The sequence below is a fragment of the Melozone crissalis genome, unplaced genomic scaffold (genome assembly GCF_028551555.1).
Source record: "Melozone crissalis strain CALT ecotype California unplaced genomic scaffold, PUWL_Pcris_2 ptg000090l_1, whole genome shotgun sequence".
Taxonomy (NCBI): Eukaryota; Metazoa; Chordata; class Aves; order Passeriformes; family Passerellidae; genus Melozone; species Melozone crissalis.
The window spans coordinates 4771456-4791007 of record NW_026535867.1 but is presented as its reverse complement, the minus strand read 5'-3'; positions in this window follow the sequence as shown (position 1 = coordinate 4791007).

Genomic DNA, 19552 nt, shown 5'->3' with positions numbered 1-19552 from the left:
ACTAAACCACATCCCCAGATGCCAGACACACACGCCTTTTGAATGCCTGCAGGGCTGGTGACTCCACCTCTTCCTCCTCCAAAGCCTGACCACCCTTTCAGTGAAGATGTTTTTCCCAATGTCCAATCTAAACCTCACCTGGCACAACTTGAGGCTATTTCTTGTTCTACCTCTTGTTACCTGGGAGGAAAGACTGACCTCCTTTGCTACAGCCTACATCCAGGGAGTTGTGGAGAGCAGTAAGGACCTTCCTGAGCCTCCACCAGACTGAGCACCCCCAACTCCTTCAGCTGCCCCTCATCAGGACTGTGCTCGAGACCCTCCCAGCTCCATCACCCTTTTCTGGACACACTCCAGCCCCTGATGTTTTTCTTGTAGGGACAGGCCCAAAACTGAGCCCAGGATTTGAGATGTGGCCCCAGCAGTGCCCAGCACAGAGGGACAATCCCTGCCCTGGCATGGGCTGCCTGCCTGACCCACTCCACATTCAGGTTGGTGCCAAGAGCAGCAGTGACTTGCCTTATATTCATACACATTACCAATGTAAAGGAGTTTTAAAGGCTATTTAAATTACAGAATATTTACTCACTGAATAAGTGAAAGTTATCTGAAGTTTAATGTGAATCAAAAAATCTTTTTCCTACTTATTTTATACTTTCTCAAACTTCAGTATTTTGTTAAACCAGAAAGTATGCTTTGAGTGCTGGAAGTTGGCACAGGAAAGTGGTACAGGCAGTTTTGCTGTAAAGCAGATCTGAAATGTAGTGCAGTAAATTAAAAGGAAAAAAAAATCCTCAACAGAGACTGTCTACCCCTCCTTCTCAATTGTAGCCATGCCATTGAGCAAAGAAAGAATAAAATTCATTCTACTACTATCTCAAGGAGCTCCAATACTCAAGGCACACCAAAATAAAGCCAAAAAAAAACCCCTAAAATCCCCCCCCACAATACTATTTTCCTTTATTCCTTGCCATTGTCTCCCATGCTTATCTCTAGCTAACTGGTGCTTTTCTTTCTCCCTACATAGTTGCATAAGTATATATAAGCATTATATATATATATATATATATATATACATATATATATATATTAGCATAAATATTTTCCCATAAGGCAACTTAGTTTAAACCAGAGTTTTCTCCCAGATTTTGAAGGAAAGTGAGCATCATCCATCATCCAGAACTCTTCAGTACCTACCCAGCTTGCTCTACTTTGCAGAGATTTGCTTGGTCACAGCCCTGCCAGAGTGGACCAAATTGTTGCTGAAGTTCAGCTTCTTAAATTAAACAATTGTCTTAGTGCCTGGATTGACATTGAATTTACCTAAGGATGAAAAAGCAAACCACCACCTATCCTTCTCTCCCTCAAGGAGCATTCCCTACTTCAATCCTGCTCCTTTGGGCAGCAGGAGCCCCGTGCCTACTGCCTGATCCCACAGGCACAGTTTTCCTGGCACTGCTTGTTCATCAATTCTCCAGATAGGAATGTATTTTTAATGGGCAAACAGCATATTCAAAAGAAACATGTTAGTTTCTTTTTGCTAGTTTAATCTCCCTATCTGAAATAATTTCTTAATCCTGGAATAAAGTGTGATTTATGTGGCAGTGCAGTTTTAGAAGTTTTGCTTCAAATTAGCCCAGGAAACCAGTGATAATTATCTATGTTAGCTGCTGTTTACACTGGTAAAAGCTTAACCCAAATAAAGTCTATCAGAGCTACTCCAGAAGTTTCCAAATAAGAGTATACATCAGTTTAGTTTATTTAAACAAGTGCAAAAATATATACCATTTAAACTGGTAGAATTCTTGTTTACACAAAGAAGTCTTTGATACAGATTCTTTTTACTAAGGTTTTACCATGGCATCAGAACACTGCCTACTAAGAGATGAGGAAGATAACAGATGGGAAAAAAAATAACAAAGAAGCAGGGTGATTCCAGAATTCCTGGAATATGCTAGCAGCTATCTTTTCTCTTGAACTGGACTGAAAATTATTTTTTATATATATTTCAACACACTTTTCACAAAATACATATAAAAGATCCTGGAAGAAGCTTTAGAAAGCCAGTCTTGATTCCCTTAAACAATTCAAAAAACAGATAACACTTTTTTTATGGGATACAATATGTAATGATGACATTCACAATAAATCATCCATTGAACCTTCCTTACAGAACAAAAAGGAACTACTTAATGTGGTATGAGGTTAAATTTTACCCTGCACAATGTCAAAAATGTCAAAAGTCGTGAAAGCAAATGAGTCTAGTCATTAGGAGGATTGTTTATGCCATGAGCCCAGTACTAATAATAAACAACTACAACTATGGCAAGTACAGTTCTTTTAGAGGATCAGTCCTTGACTTTTGCTGAGCCATAACTCGACCCTGTGGAGAAGAGAGGAGAGCCAGCTTCATACAGGACTGAATTTGACACTGTGACCAGACAAAAGCAGAGCTCTGGATATTGACACAGCATTCTAAAGGTTAATTCACAGCATAATTTACCATCAGAGGAATAAATACATTTGCCAGCCCTGTTAGAAGAAAGACAACTTTCAGACTAAACCAACCTCAAATAAAAAAATTAAGAATTGGAAATATGAATCTTATTTGCAGCAAAGATGCTTCTCATTTGAGTGACAGTGCAAAAGCATTCAAGAGGGTATGAATTACATTTCCTACACTTTGAAAGCTTTTCATCTTGTCAAAATGGTATTAAGAAATTTCCATATAAGTATGGATCCAATAACTTAACCAAGCACCCTGCCTAACTGGGTCACCTGATTTTTTTCTTAATCAAATGATACAAGAATGAGAAGGTACAAATGGCTGCTTTTTTGCCTCTAAAATTAATTTTGTCAAATATTTTCCTTTCTTTTTTATCCATCTTTCTGTCTCCTGTGAGGAGGGCAAGAGGGAAGGAGAGGATCATGTTCTAGTGCATTAAATAGAGTAATAACTCTGCATACAAGGTTTGCTGCTGCAGCCACTGCACTTATTCTTCTTTCTCTTTTAAAAAAGAGACAAACTGCATTTTTATTTTCTTCATAATCAACCAAATTAAACTGTCAGGCTGTGTCTCCACCTTGGTACTGTCACTTTCTAAAGGTAGAAAATTGGCATGCACATTTGGCTGGCTGAACTTTGAAAGAAGGGCTATTTACCTTAAAAAGAACTAGAGGTTATGTCTACAAAGATTAAATCTCTGCAAATACTTACATACATGCATATTTAAAATTGCGTTTGAAGCCAATTGCACTGCTTTTATGCATACTCTGAGTGTGTATCCATGCACTTGCAGTTATACAAGCATTTATTGGTAGAGAGCAAGACATATATTTGAGAATATTTCTCATGAATCATATAGATCTGCTTTAGCTATTTCTTGGGAAAGGCAGTATACTGCTTATTTTAAGATATTCTTTCTCCTAATTACAGTTCCGGACATATTGCCCTTATCAGAAGTGCAGCAAGTGGAAGCACCATCAGGACACATAATTTTTAGAAGGTCACTTAAGTAACAAGAAGGCAAACCAGTCCTCTACAGTTTCAATAACTTATTATTCAGTTATCTCTTAAGGGAAGAAAAAGAGCACACTTTATCCTTTCATATCCCCAAATATGCAAGATTCATAATTCTCCTAAGGTTCAAAGACTTATTAATTATTTGTATTTCTAGTTCACTAAATTTTTTTTGCCCTGAGACACTTCATCACCAGAATGACAGTCAATCCCAAGAGTGCTGCAGGGCAGTCAGTCTGTTTTGTCTGCTAACCAGACTGACTGGCAGTAAAGCAGTGCCCCAGCACCAGAGTATTAGGATAGGAGCACAGAATTATAGAGTATTCTGGGCTGGAAGGGACTCCAAAGATCAGAGTCCAGCCTGGCCGTGCACAGGACAATCCCATGTGCTTTAAAGAATGTGTGAGAACCCAAATGCAAAAAGGATAGAGGGACAAAATACCCGGCCAGAGGTAATGAGTTAGGGATGAGGTATTTGTTTTACACCATGGCCCCTCTTCAGCAGCATTACCCACACCCTCCCAGGCTGAGAGCAGCAGCTGCAGACTGAGGTGGAGAATCACAGAATCCCAGAATTTCTAGGTTGGAAGAGACCTTTAAGATCATCGAGTCCAACCCATGTTCTAACACCTCGACTAGATCATGGCACCAAGTGCCTCATACAGTCTTTTTTTAAACACATTGAGGGATGGTGACTCCACCACCTCCCTGGGTAGATGATTCCAGTATTTGACCACTCTTTCTGTGAAAAACTTCCTCCTTAATTCTAGCCTGTATCTCCCTTGGCGCAGCTTGAGACTGTGTCCTCTTGTTCTGTCTGTTGTTGCCCGGAGAAAGAGACCGACCCCCAGCTCGCCACAGCCACCCTTCAGGAAGTTGAAGAGAGCGATAAGGTCACCCCTGAGTCTCCTTTTCTCCAGGCTGAGCACCCCCAGCTCCCTCAGTCGTTCCTCATACGGCTTGTGCTCCAAGCCCCTCACCAGCCTCGTTGCTCTCCTTTGGACACGCTCAAGCATCTCAACGTCCCTCCTAAACTGAGGGGCCCAGAACTGGACACAATACTCAAGGTTAGGGGAGGAAGCAAAGTGTGCTGGTTCCACGTGTCGTCTTACAGGAATGGCAGCTATTCCTGCTTTCTATCCCTCTTGCACATTTAGCCAGATGTCTTAGCTGACCATCAGCATAACATGTCTGAAAATGCCCTAATGCACCACTCTTGTATGGTGCAAAAAACAGAATGTACTGTTTTTACAACACCTGGAAGATGTAGACAAAGTATGAAACAGTGGTAAGGCTCAATATTTCTTGGAAGAGATTCAGGCAATTTGAAGTTTAGATTTCCCCACACCTTCAGAAACTGAAGATCATACACACCTTTTGTGGATTTGAGCAGCACGCCCCTCTTGCAGAAAAATCACATTTCAAATGACTGAATTAATAATAGCTGCAAAAATAAAGCAGAATATGGACATAAAATTCTTGCAAGTTTTGCAAAATGCTGTCATGAGTTTTAAAGTTTAACTTAAAGTTTGGCATTAAGTCTAGCATTACATAAAGTTTAGTATTTTTTGCCTACTTTTTGTCTGCAGTTGCACTTGTCATAAGCTCCCACCACCATTTCGGATTAAGTCAAAATGCTGACTGTAGAACAGCGTTTGTTCTTTTCAGGAGGAAAATAAAGGAGTTAGCAATATTCTGAGAAGCTTATCACTGCTGATGACACACTACATAAGCTTACACAAAACAAAACCAGCATTGGAGATAAAAGGTTCCTTCCAAATAATCACCAGCTGGCCATTGCCATCCTGCAAGAGGGATGCATTGCTTCACTATGAAACACATAGCAGTTAACAGTGTCGAAAGAACAGAATCTATCTGCTGAGATAATGTAATGTATCTGCTGAGATAATGTCACTTGAGTGAAATTAAATATCCCACATAATTTCCTGCATTTCTTATCACGTGGCTACTCTTGAAATGTTAATTTCCATTTAACCACTTGCTTTTACCTCAGTGAAGCAAATAGCAAGTACATCTGTAGCATGTTGGAAAGTCTAAATTCCTTTAGAAAGTGTAGTGAACAGTGTCTTATTGCTTGCAGAGATATCACAAAAAGATTTTCATTTCCTCAGAATTGTTTATCATTTGAAATTACTCAGCAGTTTAGAAAATACTTGTATGAGTTCGCCAGATGAATAGTGCTGAAATTTTTGATACTCCAAGGAGAAAATGAGGATCTTAGACTGAAAAAATGTTTTGATTCGTCCAACTAGAAAAGAAGGTAAGCTATTGGAGAGAAATTTTCTTTTCAACAATTGAAAAGCGCAAATTAGAATTTTTTTTTTCAAAAATGGGTCAATTTTCATTCATGGGTTTTGAAGGAAAAAATTGAACTTGTTTCTTTTGGAAGCCTAATATGCCATGTTGTTCCCCCAAAAAGTAAAGTGAAACTATGTTTAAGAGCCAGTAGTGTCTGGAAGATTTGTAAACAACTGATATGGAGACCAAAGAGCTTCCACACATGGGCTATTCACAGTTTACAAAACAATTTAAGGAAAAGTTACCATGTGAAATCAACACATTAGCCCAAAAGTTTATATTCTGGGATTTTCAAAGCTTGAACAAAGTACAGGGAGTGAAGCAGAGTTTATTTTCCAGTTTGACTAACCCAAGCCAAGAATTTGGCTTTTACTGGGTGTGTTACTTTGAAAATCAGTGGCTGAAGTTTTCTGCTGAGATTCATCTCCTAAGGAGCTTTTGTTACTGGCCCTGTGGCTACACTAAATAGATATCTCTTTATCTAGAATTCATGTTCAATACATCTTTCTAAGGTTCCTATGAAAAAAATAATCTTCACTGTAAAATGTTGTTTACTTAGTTGCACTGTAAAAGTTAAAACAAACCCCCAAAGATTTGGTGCTAATGATGTAGTGGAAAAGTTCTGTAGATTTTAAATCAGAGCAAAATATTTGAGGAATAATGAGACTATGTTTTTGTTGACTTTTGCTGTTGTTGTTTTTAATCTATTCACCAGTCATTTTAGCACTTCAAATTTGCATTTGTTTGATCCTATGTACAGTATTTCAGTAGTAATTAACATTTTACTATTACTGTCACAATTTATTTTGCCTTTTGAGTTTTGTTGCTTCCTTTCACTTTTGAACTGATGAGCATAAAATAATCATTTTCTGTGTAGCCATAGAAAGTGGAAAAGGGGAATGAGTAAGGCTATTTTTGTAAAGCTTCTTGCCTAAGAACACAGTAAATAATTTAGAAAATCTTACATGAGCACTGTATTCACAATTCTGCCAAAAAAAAATGGGACTTTTCTTCTTTTCTACAATCAGTGTTCTTTTATTTTTCATATTATTTACATTATTTTAATGTGTGGTGTGAAACTGCTAAAATAGCTTATAATCTATCCTAGACTTATTTAAACTTCAACAATGGTATGAAAGAGAGCAGAGAGATATATATGACATAGTGTTTTCCATCTGGACAACATTTTTCTGGATTCACTCTTCTCTTGTGGACTGCCTGTGGGGGAAAAAACCAACCAAACAACAAACTTATTCCAGTTCTGTTGGCTTTATGTGAAAAACCCTTCCTGATAAAAAATAATGCCATTTTCCTGATTAAATATTAGCAAATTTACCCTTTTTTTTTCCTTTAGCAAATGTCAGTGTCTTCTTTTGAGCTTTCTTACATTTCTCCAACACTAAACTGTCTTCATAACATGAAATGCAGCATTATATTTCTACACAGTCATTCTTGAAAGGACTATTGGAAACATTTTAATAATTCTTAAAAATCAGGGTATGAAATAGCAAATGGTGAGCATGACCAGTCAGGGAAAGCTACTGTGAAGCTTATCCATGTGTGAGTTTATTTATATTCATTTCCTGCTTACTCTTAGTAGAAAAGTGGAGTCTTAGGAAGCATGTCATACCTGAAAGCTGATTAATATTTTCCAGTCATTGCTGAGTATTTGGCAGAAGACAGAAAAAGGGAAAGGAAATGAGGAATTATAATCAGATTTTTTTTTTCTTCCAGAAGAGGTTCAGTTCACTAGTTTTTGCTGTGAAAGCATTTGATGTTGCTTTATGAACATGAGCATTTAAATTTGAGGTCTGCCCATCTGTCTTGTGCTTCTTTTGTTGTCAAGGTTAGAACTGGATGCTTTTCTTTTTTTATACTATTTCTACATGAATACTATATAACAAAAAGCAGAGGTCTATGACCAGTTCTCATTTTCTTCCATGCAAACCAGTTGCCAAGTGTTGTGAAGGGTCCAGTTGTGCCATAGGAGGAAAGGTGAGATATTTTGATTACAAGAAAAACTGTGGGTAAAAACTCCTGGTACTTCCTCATGTTCCTAATAAAAAAAGGGATACCAAAGGAATATTATTTGTATGCTAAAGTATGACTGATTTAAATTATGACAATGTGTTCATGCTACCTATATTATCATGTTTTTTGTAAGATTTCAAAGCTATGAGTAAATCCTTGCCTACTTAGAAATATGAAGGATACTGAGGGCTAAAAGACCTGTGTGTGTATGCTTCTCCTCTCAGCTCTGTCCTTGGATATGATTTGAACAAGCTTTAACAAGACCTCAGAAGTAGATTCCTATGGCTTATTCTTTTTTTCTTTTTTCCGGAAAACAAGTGATGGATTTTTCGCAGTGAGCCAAAGCAAATAACAGAGACTTCTCTTCCACTTGTAAGTGCATTTTTGACATTTATTAATTTTCTGAAAGTTGAGAGAAGCAAGGAAAAAAACAGTTATGAAACTGAGTCCTGCTTCACAGTAAGTTCAATATAGGTGATGACTTCCTGAAACTCTTTATACATGCATGTATTTTTTAAATTTATGATTATATAAAAGTGTATAGTGTTTTATATTACAATCATACATGTGTATTAATATTCCCAACAGAATTGGCATACAGTGATTGTCTACCTTCTCTCTTTAAAGACAGACAAGCAGTGTTTAGAGGACTAGATAAGCAAGTAGACTCCAGGTAGGGCAGGATACCTTTTCTTTTAACAGCAGAAATGATATGCAGGCGATATTAAGAGTAATTTCACTTACCTCTCAGTCCAGGCTACAAATAGAAGTCTGTTTACTCTCTGACCCTCCCAGATGTCCCAACAGAAAAATTCTTAAAACTATGACAGACATGATTTTGAAATCAAATTACATAAACAATATGTTAACATACAATACATGTTAATGCTACTAAAGATAGAGTGGAGTTTCAGTTTAAGTAACCATTAACATCCCATATTTTAGAAAAATGGGTGTAATTAAATGTATACAAACCATGCAGGTATACTACAGATAAGTATTTTTATTAAGATCAATATAAAAGCTTTTGCATCAGTTAAAATGAAGCAAGATATTGGATGTGAAATTTGGAAGTCCCTTTCATAATAGACAGGGTACTTGGATTTGGAAAATTTCATTACAGATAGATTTTACAGGCAGCATTAAGAATTTGGCCCTTTTTAAAGCCAAAAAAGCAAGGTGGTCTTATTAAACTAATTTTAAAGCTACTGTAAGGTATTTGGACAAACTTTTCCATAATTTAGGTGTTTTAGGTCATAGGTTGGACTCAGTGGTCTCAAACATCTTTTCCAACCTTGTTAATTTTCTAATTCTATGATTCTGAGTAAGAAAATTTCCACATAATCAGTTAGATAGGCTAATATTGCTAAGATTTGGAAGGAGGCATATGAGCACAAAGGAAGAGCAATTACAGTCCAGTCAGAGACACCTCTGCAAAGCTGGGAGAGAACTGGAGACGTTGGAATGGCAAAGTCACTTCAGCAGAGGTTGGGGAAGTACCCATTGATGGCATGGACAGAGTTACTCTGCACTGGTAGGAACCCCAAAATGGCACAAAAAAGTTGTGTAATGGGTGTGTGGGCTGCATACTGAGCAGAGAAATCCTCACTGTCCAGCTCAGACTGCAGTGAGACTGATTTCAGTGCAAAGGGAACTGAAATCTTTTGTAGCTGTCGTTACCACCGTGTCTCTTACTTTCAGTTGCTTGAAGTGTTAATTTTCTCAGTGTTCCCATGAGATGAAGAAGGGTCAGTTCTGTTTTATGAGAGGAGAATTGGGGCACAAGGCATTTTCCCTGACTCTCAGCTCCTAAGAGTCCAATAAAGTACACTGCAGCAAAAAGGGAGGCTGCTGGTAAAGCAATATCTGCCAGCACTCCTATTGCAAAAGCAGCCTTTAAAAAAAGCAAAAAGCATCTTTTACTGGCACAGGACATCACAATTCCCCAACAAAATAATACATAGCAGTAGAATTTTCCACTTTTTGGTGTCACTGTGTTGATAGAAAAATAATAGTTGAAAAAACACATTAAACATAAGCAACACAAATGTGTGGTTTTACAGTCACCTGGTGCTGATTTAGCCTCTGCCTATCTTGTGAATCAAACCCTCCCTTTCCCCTATTCTTTGTGTACATATTCCCATCTCCTGCTTTGTGTCACACCATGTCATCCCAGACCCTGAGGGCCCTAGCTCATGTCTCAGGTCTGGCCTAGAATTACTCATTTTGCTGGTCCTCAGGGCCAGCTTTCCCCTGTCTCCCACCATGGCAGCAGGAAGAGCCATGGGGTGAAGGGGCAGGGATGATTTGAGGGAAGGGTGATTTTCTAAAAAGCAGTACAAGCTTATTCCTTAACCTGTCATAGAACAGCCCCACTGCTTTTGCAGCACAAGGTGTTTCATTAGCCATCCCTCATCCTTCTGAACACAGCAGCTGGCAGGTCTGCTGGATACACTTTTCTCCAGAGAAATAAAACACCTTGTCCAAGGTCCCATAGGATACCTGAGGACCACTTTAATGACTGAGTCATGTTCTGCAGAGGGCCTAAACTTCTTATGCTGTATGTGAAACATTTATCACCCTCTACTGCAATGTGTAGAATATTTTGGTAGGGTTTTGTTTCAGGATGTTTGTCTGTGAACAGATCTATTTGTAGTAAATAATACAGTGGTGATAACTTTTGGGTTTATTGGCACTCTGAACTAATTTCAATGCCTAATAATTCTTTGAATTATAAATTTTTTAATTGTTAGAAGGTTGAATGGCAAACAAGAAGCTCATTCAACTACTGTATCATGTAGGATGCATTTCTCCCATGTGGTGGTGAATCACTTGGGGGAAGAACAGCTGCATATGACTCCTCTAACTTAATAAAAAAAGGGTTCATCAATTCCAGGTGCAACAACTTACAGTGTTAATATGTAATAGAAAGAGAGCTGATTTTGATTATCAAGGACTCCCTGAATTGCCTAGGAGGAGAATAAGTGGCAACAGAATTGAGAATTTATTTTTTGAAGCCAGCTGACCAAGGAAGTCCAGATTGCTTTGTAAATGACATGGCTTCTCCGACAGCAAAGGAGTGCTCCATGTGTAATCACCTCCCTTACTAAAAATGCACCATGGCCTTTCTTTTAATCTTGTGCTCAGCGAGTATGGAGCTAAAATGTTTTCCATCTGCTCCTATTTTCCTCAGATAATGTCAATGAAGTTTCACAGATGGAGGTACAGACATCAGGCAAAATTTCTTTGGGCAAAGTAATAAAACCAACTCATTACCAACAAGTTTGAGAAGAACACAATGGTAGAACAACAATGAATATTTATTTATGACTTCTTAGTTCAGATGCTAAGTCACTGTAAGGTATCATAGGATAATTAAGGTTGGAAAAGAGCTCTAGGATCATCAAGTCTAACCATTAACCCAGCCATGTTCTCCAGATATCATCAGTTTTCCAGCAATAATGATTTTTTTTCTCCTTAGATTTTGCTTTTTTGAAAGTAATTTCTAGGACTTACAATATACAGTAAACACACTGTGGTAGAAGGCAGTGAGCTTGAGAAGATGTACAACATCTGTGTATATACAAATTACCTTCAATATACTTAAAATGTGAAAAAGCACATGAAGAACACAATTAATTACCATTTAAGAGCAAATACTGCCAGCAGTAATTGCTGACAGAACTGCATTTGAGGCAACTGGCGTCCAAGTCTCTTGAGAGCAACTGAAGCTGGATTTTAAACTAAAAGAGCACTCAAAAGATGCTTTGAGTTAGAAGGATGGCAATGGTTTTGGAGAATCACATAATTCCACTAACCAGATATCAACTTTCTCTCCTATTATGGCTTGACAGCCCAGAGAAGACGGGGCTGTGCAGTCAGAAATTGGCACATCGGGCTCATGTGGGGAAATGTGGGTTCAAATTTCCTCAGAAACAGCTCCTGCCAAGTGCAAACCCCAGTGCTAGGGCTTGGGGCAAGGAGACCACCATCAGCTCTTTCTTTTCTGGTGTGTGCTGTAATAGAAAAACATTTTCTAAACTCTCAGAGTTCAGCAAAAGAGAAAGCTTTTTTCTTGACTCTGCTGCTATTCTTGGCTCTTGCAGATGCAGAGAAGAGTTTTGGGTATCTTTCGGATAAAGACTTAAGACTTCAGTTTCTGGGACAAAAATAGATAAGGTATTTTAACACTCTAATTCCATGTAGCAAATGTTCTTGCTGGAAGCTTATGGCATTGTAAAAAGTGAGAAGCAATCTACTCTGTGTAAGGTGGCCACAACTTTATGCCTTCCAAATGTGACAGTGTTCACAGGGGTTCTTGGATGAGGGAAGAGACAAGGATCTGACTCCATGTTTCAGAAGGCTTGATTTATTATCTTATCATATATATTATATTAAAACTATACTAAAAGAATAGAAGACAGGATTTCATCAGAAGGCTAGCTAAGAATAGAAAGGAAAGAATGATAACAAAGGCTTGTGTCTCAGACTCTCTGTCCGAGCCAGCTGACTGTGGTTGGCCATTAATTATAAACATCCAAGATGGGCCAATCACAGATCCCCCTGTTGCGTTCCACAGCTGCAGATAACCATTGTTTACATTTTGTTCCTGAGGCCTGTCAGCTTCTCAGGAGGAAAAATCCTAAGGAAAGGATTTTTCATGAAAAGATGTCTGTGACATCCAAATGATAACAGCACCTGCTAATTTGAATAGATAGCTGTGCATCTGATGGACCATATGCAGTTCCAGATGGTGTCTGGTGCTGGACAGCACAGAGATCACACAGGAGGAAGGGGTGGAAGGGGTGGCAGTTCAAGGTGCTGGCACCTGTGAGTGAGAGGGAGCAGCATCAGTGGTGGAGCTGCATGTTGTCTTCTCAACAGAGCATGCTGCAGAGCTGGAAAAGGCTGGCTGCTCTGCTGGGATAGCCATCACTGTTTCTCCACAAGGAGCTTCTAAGAAAAAAAAAGATACTTTTTTACTTTTTTTTGTTTGCACCCACCAGTCCTGCCTCTGACTGCCCCCATATCCCAGAAGGCAGGAGCACTTTCAGGAGCACTGGGCACAAGCCTGGGCTGGGCTGCCATGGGCTGGCAGTGTGGGCTCATGGCTGGGGATTCTCCCTTCTCCTTTCTCCACTCTCAGCTCCAGCCAGGGGCAGAGCTGGAGTCACAGAGCTGCAGATTAGCCTAGGAAGGACTTATACCCTCAAAGGATAGCTTTTTAAATTCAAAACCCAAGACACTTGTGACGGTGTTCACAGGGGTCTCAGGTTGAGGGAAGAGACGAGGATCTGACTCCATGTTTCAGAAGGCTTGATTTATTATTTTATGATACATATTACATTAAAATTATACTAAAAGAATAGAAGAAAGGATTTCATCAGAAGGCTAGCTAAGAATAGAAAAAGAAAGAATGATAACAGAAGCTTCTGTGTCAGAGAGTCTGAGCCAGCTGACTGTGATTGGCCATTAATTAGAAACAACCACATAAGACCAATCACAGATGCACCTGTTGCATTCCACAGTAGCAGATAACCATTGTTTACATTTTGTTCCTGAGGCCTGTCAGCTTCTCAGGAGGAAAAATCCTAAGGAAAGGATTTTTCATAAAAGATGTCTACAACAGACACTTTTGTAGTGATATTTTCAAGGCCTGATGATCATCACTTTTGCCCATTTCTGCTGGCAAATCTCCCCTCCTATCACCTACACCAAGTGCGAATGAGCACTGTGCAGCTCCACTCTTGTGTCTCTCCTCACTTCATGTCTGCCTTGGTGTGACTGATTGGTAAAGAAGGTGGGTAAACAAACTGCATTCCAGCTGAAATGTTCCTTTCATCAGGAATACTCCCAGCTGGACAGATGCTGCCAGAGGCTGACTCTTTTATGCTGCCTATGCAAAGTAATGGAACTGATTCAGTGGAAAGGATATTGCCCTACATACTTGCTGTTTAAATAGCTTGCAAATTTAAAAGCAGTCTCTTGATCATTTTCAAAGCGTTCAATGGATATGAAGTGAGTAATGCAAAAATAATTTCATCTTGTTAGGGGATTTTGGTGTGCACCAGGGAGAATGGGCCTTTAGTAAATTCACTTGGCAAAGAACATTCAAAAAAAAGGCAAATAATAAAATATGGTGTCTGCAATTCTGCAATTCCCAGGCTTCACTCTAAGACATTGTTTTGATAAACAGTAGTGCTTATATAAACTATTTTCTGGTTTAAATTCAATATATAGTCACAACAGAAGATATTAGTGGTAGATACTTAATTTTATAGGGTTTTTTTTTTGTTTGAAAAAGAAGACAGGACAATATGGGATAGAATTGAATGCTTTATGGGGACATCTAATGTTCAGACTGTTAAAGAACAAAGGCATTTTTGTGGTTTTATTTTTACATATATTTTAGGTTCCCACTTTTATATTAATTTTAAGAAAATTTAATGGATAAATCATCCTGATTATAACTGAAAAATTTCACTGTTATCTCTGTCCACTTGTTATTCAGCAAGTTTGCAACAACTAAGATGCATCCTAAAGCCAACCTCCCAAAGCACAACACATGAACATTCTCAGTACTTGGCAGTCAGTTTTTATTATTGCATCTTTTCTCAATGTGGAAGCAAATCAGCCCCACCTTCCACAGTTCTTTGCAAGTACATTGATGTAAAACTTTAACTTGAGTTTATCTATCATGTCCTAAAATTAGTAAATGTCAGTTTTGAAGCAGCCTAAGCAATGACATCACTTCCAACACATAGAAGATAGAATTCAACACAAATGGGTCCATGAGAAATTTTATCAGTAAAAAAAGCAGTCATACATGAGTTGAACAGTGTTTAGACAAAGAGTTGGAGGGAAGATGGAGCTATAACCTAAATATTTATGTTGAATAGAAAACATTGGTTCTAACTTCTGACCTAAATTTTCTTTTGATGGGCTATCCACAAGGGTAGGGACACCACAAGGGAGAGATATGCAAGAACACCAAGAAGAAGCCACATGAGGGAAAAGGGACAAAAGGTTAATTCCTTGATAATTGAATGTTGTATAACCAAAGGGAAAACCCCAGTATATTTATCTTTGGCAAGGAACACATCTTCTTGTGTTTCCAAGCAGGACTTTGCTCAGTGCCTTTCCCCACACAGACCCTCTTCTCTTCCACAAGCATGAAGGGAACCTGCCCCCACACCTCACATCTCCCCTCTGCTTCCAGCCAGGCTGTCACAGACAACTTTTATGAGAAATCCTTTCTGTAGGATTTTTCCTCCTGAGAAGCTGACAGGCCTCAGGAACAAAATGTAAACAATGTTTATCTGCTGCTGTGGAATGCAACATGTGGATCTGTGATTGGTCTCGTGTGGTTGTTTCTAATTAATGGCCAATCACAGCCCAGATGGCTCAGACACAGAGCCCGACCCACAAACCTTTGTTATCATTCTTTCCTATTCTATTCTTAGCTAGCCTTCTGATGAAACCTTTTCTTCTCTTCTTTTAGTATAGTTTTAATGTAATATATATAATAAAATAATAAATCAAGCCTTCTGAAACATGGAGTCAGATCCTTGTCTCTTTCCCAATCTGAAAACCCCAGTGAGCAGGGTCACACCAGGCTCCTCCATTCCTCTGGGAGCTGTGAGTTTGGGCTGCAGTGGCTGCTTTAGGCACAGCTCGCCCCTGCCCCAGCTCACGGCGTCCCCTGGCTGCTCCTGTGACACTGGCTGCAGCCCTGTCCCCTGGAGCTGCCTCCTTGCACTGCCCCCATCAGCCAGCTGATGGTCTCACCAGGGCTGCAGGCACACAGCTCCTGGCAAACCCCAGATTCTGGGGAAAATGTGGCTGAAAGGCTCCCTGGTTTGCCCAGGCACTGCTGCCCTGCTCCTGCTCCTGCACTAAATGGGATTTCCCACTGAGCCTCCTCCAGTGCCAGCCACAGCTCTCCTGTGCCCTGCAGCCCTCTCTGAGCCATGAGCAGCTCCAGCTCACTCTGCTTCCACAGGCAATTTAATTCACTAAAAGGGTGAATTCTACTATACTAAAAAAATAGGAAATAAATAGGAACAGTACCTCTGATGGCCACATGAATGATTAATTCATTGCTTAGCCCAATTTTAGATGCTTCCTTTACCTTTCTCACATCTCAAGCCCAGCTTAGTTTATTTCTTACCTCATTGATTCTTTAGTTAACATAACTCCACTTTGCAGGGGTTTCCTAGCACACTGGGGCATATGGAAGTGGTTCACTGCAATCAAGTATGATTAACTACAGCAGTCAGGAAACCCTGAAAATGTGAGTTTGCTTGTTTTTGAAAGGATTGAATTAAAGAATTGTAGAATAACATGGATTGAAAGTGGCCTCAAGAGATATCTGGTCCAACCTTTTGTGGAAAAGTGAGCCTGGTTGTGATTATCCAACACCTTGTTAATTTGTCCCTTAAAAACCTCCACCATGTCCCATTGGGTTATTCTGAATGATTGTTGTCAATGTAAAAAATTCTCTTGTGTTGAGATGAAACCTCTCCCAGTTCAACTTGCACCCACTCCCCCTTGTCTTCTCCATGTGATTTATGGTGAAGGGAGAGCCTCAATTCTCCTTGTAGATGACCTTAAAGTACTGGGAAAGTGTGATTAATTCTTCTGAGAAGCTTCACTTCTCCAGAGTGAAGAGACCTTTTGGCTTCACTCATTACTCACAGGGCAGGTCCTCCAGCCTGCCTTTGGACCCTTTCCAGTCTGTCCACCTCCTTCTGAATTGTGGGCACCAGAAATGGACACTGCGACCGTGTTCACAGGGGTCCAAGGAAGAGGGAAGAGACAAGGATCTGACTCCATGTTTCAGAAGGCTTGATTTATTATTTTATGATATATATTACATTAAAACTATACTAAAAGAATAGAAGAAAGGATTTCATCAGAAGGCTAGCTAAGAATAGAAGATGAAGGAATGATAACAATGTCCAAAAGCCTCGGACAGAGAGTCTGAGCCAGCTGAATGTGATTGGCCATTAATTAGAAACAATTACTTGAGACCAATCACAGATCCACATGTAGCATTCTATAGCAGCAGATAATCATTGTTTACATTTTTTTCCTGAGGCCTGTCAGCTTCTCAGGAGGAAAAAATCCCAAGGAAAGGCTGTTTCAGAAAATATCAAGGCTGCAGGACACAGCACTGCAGGGGCAGCCTGGCAGGTGCTGGGCAGAGTGGGATGCTCCTTTTTCTATTCCAACCAGCTGTGCCCCTGTGGGTGCAGCCCAGGATCTGATTTGCCTCATTGCTGCAGCCCTGCTCTGCTGGCTCAGGGTCCCTTGTTGTGTACCAGTCTAGGAGCCTGAATGAGGGATGTGGGACTCCAGGGGCTCTCCAAAATGCAGTTTATTCCATCCAAGAGGTTACAGCAGTCCAGGGTCATGGGTGACAGAGCCTGTGCCTACAGCTGTCAGCTCCAACTGCAGGCAGCCCTGGAGACCCTTTGGTTTGGTTACAATGCATTATAGACTTTCCTTTGCTGAGCATCTTCATACAGCAGAACCAATCTATACCTTAACTTTTCTCTATAGCCTATCATAACTACTAGAATTGCCATATTCATGTTACTACTCTCCAATCACTAAAAGTTAGTACATTACAGTTTAAGCTAGAAGTTGTCTTTCTGTTTTCTTGCAGTGGAAAATTCTGAGACCTTTTTTCTACTTGCAACATTTGCTCACATGTTTGCCTGTGCTGTCTTTCTGCTTGGTAAAAACATCTTCTTGTTTGAGGTGGGTTTATCCTTTGCTCTAAGTCATAAAAACCCCTTCTAACTAACACACACTTTCCTCCTTGGTTATCCAGTAGGACTGGCTCAGCAATTCTTTTCTTCTATATCAAAACTTGCTTCCACCTCTATTCCTTCATCAGACTCTACATTTAAAAATCTTTTTGCTAAGCACAAATATCAGTGAGACTTTCTTGTCAAACTTTCATCCTTCCCAACACCCCAGGGCCCCCAGGTCCCTCTCAGCAAGGCTCCCCAGGCACACAGATCCTGTGCTGGGCTCTTTGGTTGTGCCATCCAGTGCAGCAGCTGCCACTTGCCTTTGTTATCCTGGTGCTGTTATTGCTGACCCACCTTCCAGCCTGGGCAGGTCTGTCAGGATTAGGAGGCTTAGCTCTGAGAACAGAGAGCTTGCTCTGAATTCCAGCACTAGAGGCATGGAGTTGAGCTGGGATCAACATCTCAGCGTAGCAGAGCTTTCCAGAGCAGCCCCTGTTTTACACTGAGATCAAGCAGCAAAATGAAATGTTAGTGCCCTCCCTTTATGAACCCCATTGGCATGGGGTATGTTCACAGCATCAGTCAAAAGAATGGAAAAAAGATTAATTTATCAAATTTAAAAGCAGTATAAACAAATGCATGTATTGTTTTAATTCCTTTCACACTCTGTGATTTCCAAAAGGAGGATCTTAAACTTCTGTAGTGTGTTGAGCTCTCTTTGACAGGAGAAACTTTGTAGAAAATTTAAGGGTTAAGCCATCTTGCCTCAGTTTTATCTGAAGCATAAACAATAAAAGAGAAATCTGACATACCTAATGCAAATAAAATAACTCAGTCACAACATTATAAAATTTCTCTGCTCCTTCCAAAGCATAGCAAGATGAAGAAAAAAAACCCAAAACTTTCTGACTCTGTAAAATGAAATTCATGGCTTGTTTAATGGAATATAAAACTTATCAGATTTATGCTTTAAGTCATAATAATTTAGAAAGAATAATGAACCTTCCATGAGACACACCATCCCCAGAAACAGTATTATTCTTACTTGTCCTAGAAACTGGCAGGGTGTCATCTCATTTTTCCATTCTGGTACAAGCAGACAGAGGATTAAAATAAGGCAAAAACCAATCTTAAGTAAAACAGAAATGGCTCAGGGCTCAAACCAGAGACAGATCAGTTATCTTGTGACTCCATGCTCAAAAAGACTGGTAAACAGAAGCATGTTAAATGACTCTTTAGTGCACAAACCTTGGGCTTGCAAAAACTGTTTTCAAAGATTTCTGTATCAGCCTTTTATTTTCCTTATAATGTAATTTGTGCTATTCTTATCTTTTTTTGGTATATGAAACCAAAAAAGTAGCTTAAAAAATTTATAGTGCATCAAGGTAATCAATATCCTTCATCATCAGTTTATGTGCATACACCCCTTCTATCTCAGCTGGGAAGGATGAACTTTTCACAGTTGTTCAAATGGTTTGCAAGCACTGACATCCTATTTACTGTTCAAGTCAGTTCAGATGCAGTGCTGGATTTTAGGATTAAATGTGTCCATTACAGAGGTCACCATGGCAACAACTATACTTTGAAACAGAAATATTATTTTCATTTCAGACTTTCTTTTTCTGGTGATAGCCAGTAACCAGCTCATCATGCCAAGTGTTTGGGATATGCCAAGTCAACTGATTTGATTTTGGTCATTTGCACAGCATCCACCGAGCATCCTGAATTCTGTGCTTTGCTTTGAACACAGTGCAATATACCCCTGGCCTGTGCATACCAGCCTCATTTGTGTTATGTATTTTGATACAATATTCCATGCAGGGTCCAAAATTTAGGCCCAGGTTGTTTTATAGGTCTCAATTCAAGCAAAAAGCTTGGAGAACTGACAAAGAAGGCCCAAACAATTCTGAACCAGTTTTTC